This window comes from Macaca fascicularis, chromosome 10, assembly GCF_037993035.2.
Source record: "Macaca fascicularis isolate 582-1 chromosome 10, T2T-MFA8v1.1".
Lineage (NCBI taxonomy): Eukaryota > Metazoa > Chordata > Mammalia > Primates > Cercopithecidae > Macaca > Macaca fascicularis.
In genome coordinates this window covers 89,715,288-89,729,803 of record NC_088384.1, presented here as the reverse complement: position 1 = coordinate 89,729,803, position 14,516 = coordinate 89,715,288, and positions in this window count along the sequence as shown.

Below are 14,516 nucleotides of genomic sequence, written 5' to 3'. Positions count from 1 at the left end.
ATGGTGGCACATCCCTGTAATCCCAGCTACTTGGGATGCTGAGGCAGGAGAATCGCTTGAACCTGGGAGGCAGAGGCTGCAGTGAGCTGAGATCATGCCACTGCACTCCAGCTTGGGGCACAGAGTGAGACTGTGTCAGAAAAGAAAAGAAAAAGGAAAGGAAAGGAAAGGAAAAAGGAAAAGAAACTGAGAATCAGAAAGAGGAGTAACTTGCCCAAGGTGATATAACTAGTGTAACAGTCAAATCAAGATTTGAACTCAGATTCATCTGATTTCAAAGCCCATGTTTTTTTCAGTGCCTTGTTTCAAATTTAGAAACCTAAGCCATGCTATGCAAATGTTAGCTTATCATAGGATATGGGCCAGAAAGGGGTACAAATTCAAATGCCCACAGGGGCCTACAATGACATAGTGCTATGCAATGGGGAGTGATGGGGACATAGGGGAACTGGAGACTTGTGTGCCAGTCTGATTTTTTCTTTTTTTTTTTTTTGAGACTGAGTCTTGTTCTGTCACCCAGGCTGGAGTTCAGTGGCGCGATCTCGGCTTACTGCAAGCTCTGCCTCCCGGGTTTACCTACACTGTTCTCCTGCCTCAGCCTCCTGAGTAGCTGGGACTACAGGTGCCTGCCATCACGCCCGGCTAATTTTTTGTATTTTTAGTAGAGACGGGGTTTTACCGTGTTAGCCAGGATGGTCTTGATCTCCTGATCTTGTGATCCGAGGGCCTCAGCCTCCCAAAGTGCTGGGATTACAGGCTTGAGCCACCGTGTCTGGCCAAGTCTGATTTTTTCAAAACCACGATCCTGGACCAGGCACAGTGGCTCACACCTGTAATCCCAGCACTTTGGGAGGCTGAGGCCGGAGGATCACCTGAGGTCAGGAGTTGGAGACCAGCCTGGCCAACGTGATGAAACCCGATCTCTACTAAAAATACAAAAATTAGCTGGACATGGTGGCGGGCACCTGTAATCCCAGCTACTCAGGAGGCTGAGGTGGGAGAATCTCTTGGACCTGGGAGGCTGCTGTGAGCCGAGATCATGCCATTGCTCTTCAGCCTGGGTGACAGAGTAAGACTCTGTCTCGGAAAAAAAAAAAAAAAAAACACACCAAAAAAACCACACAATCCTGGACAAATCAAACAAGTCTCCAGGAAAATTTGGTCCATGGGCTACCAATTTGAGACCACTGGTCTGGGTAGATATACTTTTATTAATATACTTACTCCATCAGTCTTTTTCTATCTTTCAGAAGTTACTAGTAGAAATGTACACAGGAGTCACTGGAGACCTTATTAAAATGCAGCTTCTGATTCAGTGAGCTGGGGTGGGGCCTGAGAGTCTGCATTTCTCCCAGGCTCCCCCGGTGCTGCCAGTGATGCTGGTCTGAGTAACAAGGGGGTGGGGAATGATATGGAGCCATCCATTGTTATCCCATCTGACAAATGAGTCACAGAGCCCTAAGGTAATTGAGGTGGGATCAGTCTGATTCTGTAAGCTGTGTTTTCAGCCACAACATTTATTGCAAACTTGGAGCAGGTGATTTTGAAGCTCTAACTTGCCGTAGAGGTTGAATGAGCTCTAGAGCAAGGAGTCCGCAACCCTGGTACTGGTCCATGGCCTGTTCTGAACCAGGCCGCACAGCAGGAGTTGAAAGGTGGGCGAGCCAGCGAAGCTTCATCTGTATTTACAGCCACTCCCCACTGCTCACATTACCACCTGAGTTCTGCCTTCTGTCAGATCAGTGGTGGCGTTAGATGCTCATAGGAGCGCAAACCCTATTGTGAACTGCACATGCGAGGGATCTAGGTTGTGCACTCCTTATGAGAATCTAATGCCTGATGATCTGTCACTGTCTCCCGTCACCCCTGGCTGGGACCATCTAGTTGCTGGAAAACAAACTCAGGGCTCCTACTGATTCTACATTATGGCGAGTTGTATAACTATTTCATTATATATTACAAGGTAATAATAATAGAAATAAAGTCCACAGTAAATGCAATGTGCTTGAATCATCTTGAAACCATGTCCCCTCCCCACTGGTCCATGGAAAAATTGTCTTCCCCAAAACTGGTCTCTGGTGCCAGAACGGTTGGGGACCGCTGCTCTAGGGATTGGGGAGATCAGAGGGCTTGGGCCATCACCAAGCAGGTTTTATAGCAGATGGTGGGGGTGCCCTGCCTATAGCCCCTCTAACTGACCACTCTCGTGCACACCAGCCAGCTTTGCCAGTGGTTACTCCTCTGTCTTTCTGCCTGAGGACTCTAGCTTGTCACTGGTGCCTCCTTTGCTAGCCTTTGGCAGGCCTGGAGGACTGGGGAATGAACACATCCCTGGAGCAACCCTCAACCAATGACTGATAAATAACCCCACTCCCACAGCCCGCAGCCCTCAGCCCTCGGGTGGCATACCTCAGAAGCGTGTGCTCCACACGGACTCCCAGCCAAGCAGGGCTGAGCCTCAAACACCCTCCCTGTCTCCCTTCCTCATGCCCCTACGAGTGCTTCCTGGGACCACTTCCCATATGAACCACTTGTACTCAAATCCTTATCTTAGAGTCTGCTACTGGGGGAACCCAAACTAGAATTGGCCTCTGTACAGTAGGTTGAGAGGCAGTATAGCATGGTGGTCAGGGACATCGGCTTTGGAGCCAGAGTGCCTAGGCTCAAGCCCTGGCTCCACAGTTTCCTTGGGCAAGTGACTGAGCCATTCTGTGCCTCTGTTTCCTCATTGATAAACTAGGCGTTGTAGCACACACCTCATCGAGTGGTCTGGAAGGTTAAAGACTATGACACAGTTAAAGCGAGTCCTCAATAAATGCTGTTATTTCCAATAGAGCATCCAAATGTAGAGGAAGGGTGCCCCTGAGGACTGAGCACACCCTGCTTTTAGCCTGTCCTGCCCCCAGCTGAAGGTGAAACCTTGGCCACCTGCCCTCCTGAAGTCCCCCCACTGCTGCTGGGGGTTGGCCAGCTCCGCCACCGACTGTCTCTGCTCTCTAAGAATAGGTTTCCCTCCCAGATGGCATCTCTCTGGATGCTGCTAGAGCATCTGGTGCTTCCAACTGCACACTCCAGGGAGGAAGGCGGTGTGGTCCGCGCCGGGGAACAGGGCTTTGGCTTCCAGCAGATCTGAGAGGAGTCCCGTTTGGCTCCTTCCTAGCTGCGCTCCATTCTCTAAGACCTGTAAAACAGGGATGGCCAGAGGGCTTTTGTCACACAGTAAGCACTATGCTTCCTAAACTCTAGTTCCTGAAATAGAATGGTTTAACCTCTACTTACTAAACACCTGCTACAATCCTGTTAATTCTTTTGATGTGTAAGACTAAATATATATATATACACACACACATATATATACACATATATATGTATATATATATTTTTTGAGACAAGAGTCTCACACTGTCGCCCAGGCTGAAGTGCAGTGGCATGATCTCGGCACACTGCAAGCTTCTCCTCCCAGGTTCACACCATTCTCCTGCCTCAGCCTCCCGAGTAGCTGGGACTACAGACACCTGCCACCGTGCCTGGCTAATTTTTTGTATTTTTTTTAGTAGAGATGGAGTTTCACCATGTTGGCCAGGATGGTCTCGATCTCCTGACCTCGTGATCCATCCGCCTCAGCCTCCCAAAGTGCTGGGATTACAGGCATGAGCCACCATGCCCGACCTAAAAAAAATATTTTTAAATCAATACTACACATAGTACAAAATTCAAAGTTATAAAAAGTCTGTAGCCAAGCATAGTGGCTCATGCTATAATCCTAACACTGGGAGCCTGAAGCAGGCTCATTGCTAGAGCCCAGGAGTTCAAGACCAGCCTGGGCAACATAGGGAGACCCTGTCTCTATAAAAATTACAATCAGGCTGGGCGCGGTGGCTCAAGCCTGTAATCTCAGCACTTTGGGAGGCCGAGACGGGCGGATCACGACGTCAGGAGTTCGAGACCATCCTGGCTAACACGGTGAAACCCCGTCTCTACTAAAAAATACAAAAAACTAGCCGGGTGAGGTGGTGGGCGCCTGTAGTCCCAGCTACTCGGGAGGCTGAGGCAGGAGAATGGCGTAAAAACCCGGGAGGCGGGCCGGGCGCGGTGGCTCAAGCCTGTAATCCCAGCACTTTGGGAGGCCGAGGCGGGTGGATCACGAGGTCAGGAGATCGAGACTATCCTGGCTAACATGGTGAAACCCCGTCTCTACTAAAAATACAAAAAACTAGCCGGGCGTGGTGGCGGGCGCCTGTAGTCTCAGCTACTTGGGAGGCTGAGGCGGGAGAATGGCGTGAACCCGGGAGGCGGAGCTTGCAGTGAGCCGAGATCACGCCACTGCACTCCAGCCTGGGAGACACAGCGAGACTCCGTCTCAAAAAAAAAAAAAAAAAAAAAAAAAAAAAAAACCCGGGAGGCGGAGCTTGCAGTGAGCTGAGATCCAGCCACTGCACTCCAGCCTGGGCGACACAGCAAGACTCCGTCTCAAAAAAAAAAAAAATTACAATCAGCCTGGTGTGGTGGCATGCACATATAGTCCCAGCTACTGGGGAGGCTGAGGTGGGGGGATCACCTGAACCCAGGAGGTTAAGGCTGCAGTGAGCTGTGATCATGCCACTGCACTCCAGTCTGGGTGACACGGAGTGAGACCCCTTTCCCCGCCCCCTGCAAAAAAAGGGGCCGAGCATGGTGGCTCTCACCTGTAATCCCAGCACTTTGGGAGGCCGAGCCAGGTGGATCACTTTAGGTCAGGAGTTCAAGACCAACCTGGCCAACATGGCGAAACCCCGTCTCTACTAAAAATACAAAGATGAACTGGGTATGGTGGCACGCGCCTGTAATCCCAGCTACTTGGGAGGCTGAGGCGGGAGCATCGCTTGAACCCGAGAGGCGGAGGTAGCAGTGAGCCGAGACCACACCCCTGCACTCTAGCCTGGGTGACAGAGCCAAACTCTGTCTCAAAAAAAAAATAAATAGGCCGGGCGCGGTGGCTCAAGCCTGTAATCCCAGCACTTTGGGAGGCCGAGATGGGCGGATCACAAGGTCAGGAGATCGAGACCATCCTGGCTAACCTGGTGAAACCCCGTCTCTACTAAAAAGTACAAAAAACTAGCCGGGCAAGGTGGCGGGCGCCTGTAGTCCCAGCTACTCGGGAGGCTGAGGCAGGAGAATGGCGTGAACCCGGGAGGCGGAGCTTGCAGTGAGCTGAGATCCGGCCACTGCACTCCAGTCTGGGCGACAGAGCGGGACTCCGTCTCAAAAAAAATAAATAAATAAAAAATAAATAAATAAATAAATAAAAAGTATAACAGGGAAAAGTCAGATTCCTTCCTACACCTGTGCTGCACCCCCAGGCCCTTCCTTTGCGGTGGCACCCACTGTTAGCACTTTCTCATACAGCCTTCCTGAAATATTCTATGCACAGCCATGTATTTTTGTCTTAAACTTACGTTGCAGTGTCGTCTCAACTCTTTGGCATTTCTTCCTTGTCCTCTGTGTGTCTGGTTTCTCTTTGATCAAGAATCCGATATAAAAGTGAGTCTTTTCTTTGAGCCTGTTTCCCCCTACACCCCTGACAACTTCCCCTCCCAGATATCTTGGGCAGATCCTTGCCATGATCAGTGTGAAGATGATGGTCCCAGGTGTCCTGAGCCTTACAGTAGATGACACCAAGCATTCAGGCCCACGGAACTCCAAGTAAAAGGGGAAGGACAAAACTCAAGTTAATTTGGGCCTCTTCTGCTGCTCTGCTCCCAAATTAGAGATGCTAAGTGAACCCATGTGAGCGCGGTGACTCACAGGCCCAGACGCCAAGAAGCTGCCTTGTGTGACGCTCGCCACTGCAGTCTTCCACATTGAGGCTCCAGAAGGGATTCTGGTGACAGTGTTTCCTTCCACATTGTTCACTTTTCCCTTCCCATGAGTGCATTTGGGGTGTATAAGAATCAGACTTTGAACGTGGCTCTCTCCTAAACCAGAATGCCATACTGTACTCAACCTCTCAAAACGAAGCCCACGTCACCACAATTTGTGACTTCAGATGGGTTGCTTTCTATGACAAATTTGAGGATCTTTATAAAAAGAAATGTTTTTTTTTTCTTCCCCTTCCTTGTCTTGTTCCAGATTCACAGGGGGAGAGTTTGTCTTAGTTCAGCCTTGAAGGGCATTTGGGGTGAGCAAGTTTTGATTTTCAGCAGAGGGTGCCCTGTAGAGTGGGACCCATGCTGGTCTCAGCCACCCAGATAGAAGACAGAGGGAGATAATGATCATGTAGTCCTTCAGATAAAAACTAAAAGTGAAATAAATTAATTAAAAAATAAAGAAGACAGAGGGAGAGCTGAGCTCTCCTGAGTTTTGTTCTGAGAAATGGTTTCTGAACAGAGGCGCCCTGTTTTCTGTGCTGGGACTCTCAAAACTGCTGCAGATGTCATAATTTAATAAAGAAGACAGAAGCCAGGCGGAATGGAAGTGTGGGTCCCAGTGTCTGTGTCAGAAGCCTCATTCTCATTGCTTTTCCGGCCTCTCCCTCCAGCTTCTCCTCATGGGCTGGATGTCAGCTGGAAGAAGGATCAGGGCCAGACCACATCAGCTCCTTTAGGACACTCCTTTTTTTTTTTTTTTTTAATTTATTTTTGAGATGGAGTCTCACTCTGTTGCCAGGCTGGAGTGGAATGGTGTGATTGAGGCTCACTGCAACCTCTGCCTCCCAGGTTCAAGCGATTCTCCTGCCTCAGCCTTTCAAGTAGCTGGGACTATAGGCATGTGCCAACACGCCCAGCTAATTTTTGTATTTTTAGTAGAGACGGGGTTTCACCATGTTGGTCAGGCTGGTCTTGATCTCTTGACCTCGTGATCCGCCTGCCTCGGCCTCCCAAAGTTCTGGGATTACAAGCATGAGCCACAGTGCCTCGCCATGTTCTTTCTTTAACACACTAAATAACAAGATCTGGCCAGTTGCAGTGGCTCACGCTTGTAATCCCAGGACTTTGGGAGGCTGAGGCAGGTGGATCACCTGAGGTAAGGAGTTGAGACCAGCCTAACCAACGTGGTGAAACCCCATCTCTACTAAAACTACAAAAATTAGCCAGGCATGGTGGCACATGCCTGTAGTCCCAGCTACTCGGGAGGCTGAGGCAGGAGAATCACTTGAACTTGGGAGGCGGAGGTTGCAGTGAGCCAAGATCGCGCTATTGCACTCCAGCCTGGGGACAAGAGCGAGACTTCGTCTCAAAATAAATAAATAAAATAAAAGGATCTAGCATGAGGTTCAAAATGGCCATGATTTCAAAGGTAGGATAAGCATGAGCATATCCCAGGGTACCCGCAGCACTGGGAGGGGAGATGGAAACAGCTGTGATTTCTATTGGGGACAAAGTCCCACATGCTGCCAACAGCCCTCTGGTTCGTTGCCTACATTCAAAATGGAAGGAAATGTTCCATTGCAGTTAGAGGCTAGTGAAAATAAAAATGTAATTTTTTTTTCTGTCTAAGTTCATGGAACTTGGGGTCCATGGGTCCCAGATTCTGAGTCTCTGCTCAAGAGTAGCCTTCCCTGGCCGGGCACAGTGGCTCATGCCTGTAATCCCAGCACTTTGGGAGGCCAAGGTGGGCAGATCACCTGAGGTCGGCAGTTCGAGACCAGCCTGACCAACATGGAGAAACCCCGTCTCTACTAAAAATACAAAATTAGCCAGGCGTGGTGGCACATACCTGTAATCCCAGCTACTAGGGAGGCTGAGGCAGGAGAATCGCTTGAACCTGGGAGGAGGCAGAGGTTGTGGTGAGCCGAGATCACGCCATTGCATTCCAACCTGGGCAACAAGAGTGAAACTCCGTCTCCAAAAAAAAAAAAAAAAGTCATCCCCACCTGACCGCATAGCAGCTGGCATTGTGTCTTTTTGTTGTTGTTGTTATTTATTTATTTATTTTGAGAAGAAGCCTCATTCTCTTTCCCAGGCTGGAGTGTAGTGGTTTGATCTCGGCTCAGTGCAACCTTTGTCTCCTGCGTTCAAGTGATCCTCCTGCCTCAGCCTCCTGCCTAGCTGGGATTACAGATGAGTGCCACCACGCCCAGCTAAGTTTTGTATTTGTAGTACAGACGGGTTTTCACCATGTTGGCCAGGCTGGTCTTTTTTTTTTTTTTTTTTTTTTGAGACGGAGTCTTGCTCTGTCGCCCAGGCTGGAGTGCAGTGGCACGATCTTGGCTCACTGCAAGCTCCACCTCCTGGGTTCACGCCATTCTCCTGCCTCAGCCTCCCGAGAAGCTGGGACTACAGGCACCTGCCACCACGCCCGGCTAATTTTTTGTATTTTACTGTGTTAGCCAGGATGGTCTCGATCTCCTGACCTTGTGATCCGCCCGTCTCGGCCTCCCAAAGTGCTGGGATTACAGGCATGAACCACCGCGCCTGGCCGGCCAGGCTGGTCTTGAACTCCTGGCCTCAAGTGATCCGCCCGCCTTGGCCTCCCAAAGTGCTGGGATTACAGACATGAGCCACCGTACCCAGCCGCAGCTGGCATGGTTTACTGAGCCTTGAGCACAGGAATCATACGAATACTGGCTAATGTTGGCTGAATTCTTAGAAAGTGCCAGGTGATGGTGGAGGCCAGGATTCAGTGACAAAAGAAGGCAGTTACCACGTGGGGCTCATAGCCTAAGGAGGGAAGACTGACCAGTGATGTGATATTCCAGAACTTTGGAGAGTGGTGGGTGCCATGAAGTCATACAGGGCAGTGTGATAGAGGGGCTTGGGAGGAGAGAATGGGAGGCTGTTTTCTGGGGAAGGCCTCTCTGAGGAGGTGATGTTTGCTCTGAGCCCTGAATACTGAGGAGGGAGCTCTGCAAGGCTAGAGGAAGGTCGTTCCAATCAAGGGTTCTGCAAGTGCACAGGCCCTGAGGAGGGAGCAGCCCAAGGCATTCCAAGGCCAGGAAGGGGCCAGCGTGACTGACTGAGTGCAGGGGTGGGGCTCGCTGGAGGTGAAGCCGGGAGGCCAGCTGGATCCACCAGGCAGGCTTCATGGGCCAGGGCAAGGGGTCTGGGTTTTCTTCTAAGTGTGGCGGGCAGCCTGTGGCAGGTTTTGTTTTTGTTTTGTTTTTTTTTTTTTGAGACGGAGTCTCGCTCGGTCACCCAGGCTGGAGTGCAGTGGCCGGGTCTCGGCTCACTGCAAGCTCCGCCTCCCGGGTTTACGCCATTCTCCTGCCTCAGCCTCCCGAGTAGCTGGGACTACAGACGCTCGCCACCTCGCCCGGCTATTTTTTTTTTTTTTGTATTTTTTACTAGAGACGGGGTTTCACCGGGTTAGCCAGGATGGTCTTGATCTCCTGACCTCGTGATCCGCCCGTCTCGGCCTCCCAAAGTGCTGGGATTACAGGCTTGAGCCACCGCGCCCGGCCTGTGGCAGGTTTAGGCTGGGGAGTGACGTGATGATGGTTATGTTTGGGGAAGATGCTTCTAGTTAGTGTATAGAACAGAGTGTAGGGGCCAGGCCGGCGGCATACATCCCAGTGAGGAAGCCACATGGTGGTCCTGGAGGGAGACCAGGGTGGGCGACGACAGAGGTAGAGAAGAGTGGGCACATCTGGGGTGCACTTTGGAGAGAGACACAGTGGCCCAGGGCTTTGGTGGGGGGTGAGGGAGAGGGGTGTAGTGAAGGATGCCCATAGTTCCCCTCCTAGGCCTTGCCTCCCAGCTAAGAAACAGACCCTGACCTTCCTTCCCTCGCACCCCACCTCCTCAGCCCCCTCAGTGCCCTCTATGGCCCCTCGGGGACCTGCCTCCTGCCCACTGGGCCCCTGGCATCCCCGGCTTCCCAGCTGGCCCGATTGTTGTTACTCCCCAGGGAGTCATGGGAACACACTCCCCCTTCCCCCGCCACCCCCCTCTTCCCAGACAGGGCCAGGCCCTAACAATGTCCCTCAGCCAGCCAGTGGCCTGGACACAATACCCGTGTTTCGGTTTGCTGCCAGCTCCGGGAGGCCTGCTGGGTTTCCTGGTCTGTGTGGCATATATATAACTCTGGCTTCCAGCAGGGATTTTTTTGTTTGTTTGTTTGAAAAAAAAAAAAAAAAAAAGAATCTCTGGCTCCTCCTCTTTGAATATCTTAATATATTATAAAAAGTCTTTCTCTTCCCATCCTGAGCCCTCCCCATACGCCTCCCTGACTGCCTTTGCCATGTGCCTGTCAAGCCGGGGACCAAATGCAGGTCAGCAGGTGTCAGTGAGAAAATGACAAAAAGAAAGAAAAGCTGATTGCTCCACCATGACCAGCCTCGAATGTGCTGGGGATGCTGAAGGTCATGAGGACAACCTGAGGGCCTGTGACGCGGCAGGCCCTGAGCCTGGCACTTTTTGTACACCACAGCTTGTCACTTCTAAGATGCCATCCAATATGAGATATGCCATTTTGAGCCCCTAAGAAAAATAGTTACTGACTACAAATGGATATTCCACGGATCCTAGGATGCACCTCAATTTCAGAGAGGTTAAAATATGAAAGAAAAGGTCTCAGAATCAATGGATTATGGTATTATTTCATTTTACATGCTTCATTGCCCTCCAAACATAGAGTTTTTTTTTTTTTTCCTCCTTGTGGCTAATAGAATGTGGGAGGCAGTGCAGGAATTGCTTCATGAAAATTCTCCTATTCTGCAGCCTAACAAGAAGTTTTTCTTTTTTCTTTTTTTTTTCTTTTTTTGAGACAGTCTCATTCTGTCACCCAGGCTGGAGTGCAGTGGCGCGATCTCAGCTCACTGCAATCTCCATTTCCGGGGTTCAAGCAACTCTCCTGCCTCAGCCTCCCAAGTAGCTGGGATTACAGGCGTGTGCCACCACACCTGGCTAATTTTTTTATTGTTTTGTTTTTTTATGAGACGGAGTTTTGCTCTGTCACCCAGGCTGGAGTATAGTTGGTGTGATCTTGGCTCACTGCAACCTCCGCCTCCCAGGCTCAAGTGATTCTCCTGCCTCAGCCTCCTGAGTAGCTGGGATTACAGGCATCTGCCACCACGCCCGGATAATTTTTGTACTTTTAGTAGAGACGGGGTTTCGCCATGTTGGCCAGGCTGGTCTCGAACTCCTGACCTCAGGTGATCCGCCCGCCTTGGCCTCCCAAAGTGCTGGGATTATAGGTGTGAACCATTGCGCCCAGCAAGAAGCATTTCTTCAGAGGAAAAATCGAGAGAGGAATGTAGGCAAGCTGCTTCAGGGAGTCATTCTGCACTCTTCACAACAGCCGACATTCACATTGACCACTCCCTATGTGCCAGGCATGTTAATAACTCAATGTCCCAACAACTCCATCAGGTAAACACTATGATTATTATCATCACCATTTTACAGATGAAAAAACTGAGCCCCTCAACTGTAAAGGCCTCCTACTCCCACCTTCACTGTGGCCCCAGTCAGGGGAGGCAATAGTAATATGTCCAGTTTTGCCCCACTCCTTGGAAAAGCATGACCCCTCCTGAGAGGCTTGGGTGATGAAGAGAAAGGAAGTTGCCCCGTGTGAGGCTTGGAGAGAAGGGAGTTCCCCAGAGCCTGCACTCAGGGAGTGACCAGTGCTGGGGGGAGACTCGAGAGTCAACTGAGACCTATGCAGTTACCTTGGACCTCAGACCCTCTGGCTCTGGCCCATACCCACGGAACATATGGACCGACTGATGGTGAAGGACTTGGCCAAGGCCACACAGCCAGGCTGTTGGCTGGCACCAAACCCCCTGTCTGCTGTTTGATCACAAATATCCACTTTTTTTTTTTTTTTTTTTTGAGATGGAGTCTCAATCTGTTGCCCAGGTTGGAGTGCAATGGCTTGATGTCAGCTCACTGCAACCTCCACCTCCCGGGTTCAAGTGATTCTTCTACCTCAGCCTCCCAAGTAGCTGAGATTACAGTCGCCTGCCACCACACCCAGCTAATTTTTGTATTTTTAATAGAGATGGGGTTTCACTAGGTTGGTCAGGCTACTCTCGAACTCCTGACCCACCTGATCCACCCACCTCGGCTTCCCAAAGTGCTGGAATTACAGGCGTGAACCACCACGCCCAGCCACGAATACCCACTTTTCCCTCTCTTCTATGTCCATGTTTTGTTGTTGTTGTTGTTTGTTTGTTTTTAGATGGAGTTTCACTCTTGTCGCCCAGGCTGGAATGCAATGGTGTAGTCTTGGCTCACTGCAACCTCTGCCTCCCAGGTTCAAGCAATTCTCCTGCCTCAGCCTCCTGTGTAGCTGGGATTACAGGTGCCTGCCACCATGCCCGGCTAATTTTTGTATTTTTAGTAGAACTCCTGACCTCAGGTGATCCACCTGTCTCAACATCCCAAAGTGCTGGAATTACAGGCATGAGCCACCACACCCAGCCTGTCCATATGTTATCTTTAGTTACTTACAAGGCAGAGAAGCTGTGCTGGTACCAGTCAGTTCCTTGGCAGTAGTAAGATTAACAGTAGCTCATAGTTTTTGGGTGCTCACTCTGTGCCAGGCACTGTACATGAAGGGTGGCCGCTCATCCCTGGAATGGCAGGGCAAGAACTGAGTGAGGCATGCCAGGGAAGGACTCTGGTGGCCTGGAGGGTAAGGCCCTGGCTAGCTGGGGGACAGCAACTGTTTAGCACTGTGATGGCCTGGCCAGTATAGCCAGATACTGCTGTTTGAAAAGAAAGCCAGAGGCCGAGTGCAGTGGCTCATGCCTGTAATCCCAGTGCTTTGGGAGGCCAAGGCGAGTGGATCACCTGATGTCAGGAGTTCCAGACCAGCCTGGCCAACATGGTGACACCCCATCTCTACTAAAAATACAAAAATTAGCCCGGTGTGGTGGCGCACGCCTGTAATCCCAGCTACTTGGCAGGCTGAGGCAGGAGAATTGCCTGAACCTGGGAGATGGAGGTTGCAGTGAGCTGAGATCACGCCACAGCACTTCAGCCTGGGTGGCAGAAGGAGGCTCCATTTCAAAAAAAAGAAAAAAAGGAAAAAAAAAAAAAAAAAAGGCCAGGCATAGTGGCTTACACCTATAATCCCAGCACTTTAGGAGCCCGAGGCGGGCAGATCACCTGAGGTCAGGAGTTTGAGACCAGACTGACCAACATGGAGAAACCCCATCTTTACTAAAAATACAAAATTAGCCAGGCGTGGTGGAGGGCGCCTGTAATCCCAGCTACTTGGGAGGCTGAGGCAGGAGAATCACTTGAACCCGGGAGGCGGAAGTTGTGGTGAGCTGAGATCACGCCACTGCACTCCAGCCTGGGCAACAATAGCGAAACTCCGTCTCAAAAAAAAAAAAAAAAAAGAAAGAAAAGAAAAGAGAAAGAAAGAAAAGCCAGACATTTTAATTTTTATATGGTATTTTCTAATTTCCTCAAATCTTAAAATGAATTCATACTTTAAGAAAAATCTTCTATGGGCAAATGTTATATCTGGGGGCCAGTTTGCAAACTCTGCTTGTTTTGTTTTCTTACACTTTGACACTCATCCTGTAAAGAAGCTGTTATCTGTTGTTCTGCAGATGAGGCAAGCGAAGCTCTTCAAGAGGGTGAATCACTTCCTCAAGATCACACGGGCGGGCGGGAAGCCACAGGGTTGGGGGCCACCCGACTCCAAAGGCTTGTTTCTCTGTTAGACCACCTTTTGGATGGGCAAGAGGTCTGTTCAGACATAGCCAGAACTGGCACAGTGACAGGATATCTCCAGGGACAGTAAACTGTCAGTCAGGGTAGCACCGAGGGATCGTTGCAGATGCGAAACCCCCCACCTCCCTCTGCCAGAACTCAACAATGGACATCTCTGTGCCCTTCATAAAATTAAGTCATCAGAGAATCATTTCTCCCAATTATGCATTCCTTATCATGATTGGATATTCGTGTTTGGTGACTTTTTTTTTTTTGTAAGCTAAAATGTATGCTTAGGGGAGGTGCTGTCTGTGGAATAAATAGGTTTGAATTGTTTGTGTCACTTGTCAAACTTCTTAACAAGCATATTGTGCAGGGACAGAGAAATAATTCCTAACTTTCCCACTGGACTGTGAATTCCAGGGGTCTGTTTTACTTATAACTGTGTCCCCAGCACCTAGCACAATGTCTGACACATAATAGGTGCTCAGTAAATATCTGTGGATTGAATGGAGTGAATTGACTTGTCCAAAGTCATGTTGACCAAGATTTCTGATTACACCCACCTGATTTAGAAGCCCATGCTATCACCTCTACACCACTCTGCCTCTTGCAAAGAACCAAGGGAAAGAGGTCTCCAGGCACAGGATTGTGGGCCCAAGATATTGCATCCCCTTGAACTCCTCTAGTTTGGTTGGTGAAGGTGGTGATGGGAAAAAGCACCTAGGAACCAAGCCATGATCCACCATAATACCCTTTGGAAACTACACGTTATAATCTTGACAGCCCTGAGGCTGGCTTTTGGGGTATTTACAGAGGGTAGCGAGGGCAGGTCCTGGGTTTTGCAGTGGGACAAGTGAAGTTCTCATCTCAGTTCTGCTGTGTGACCTTGAGCTATGAGTGCCCCTCTCTGAGCCTCCTCCTTCTTGC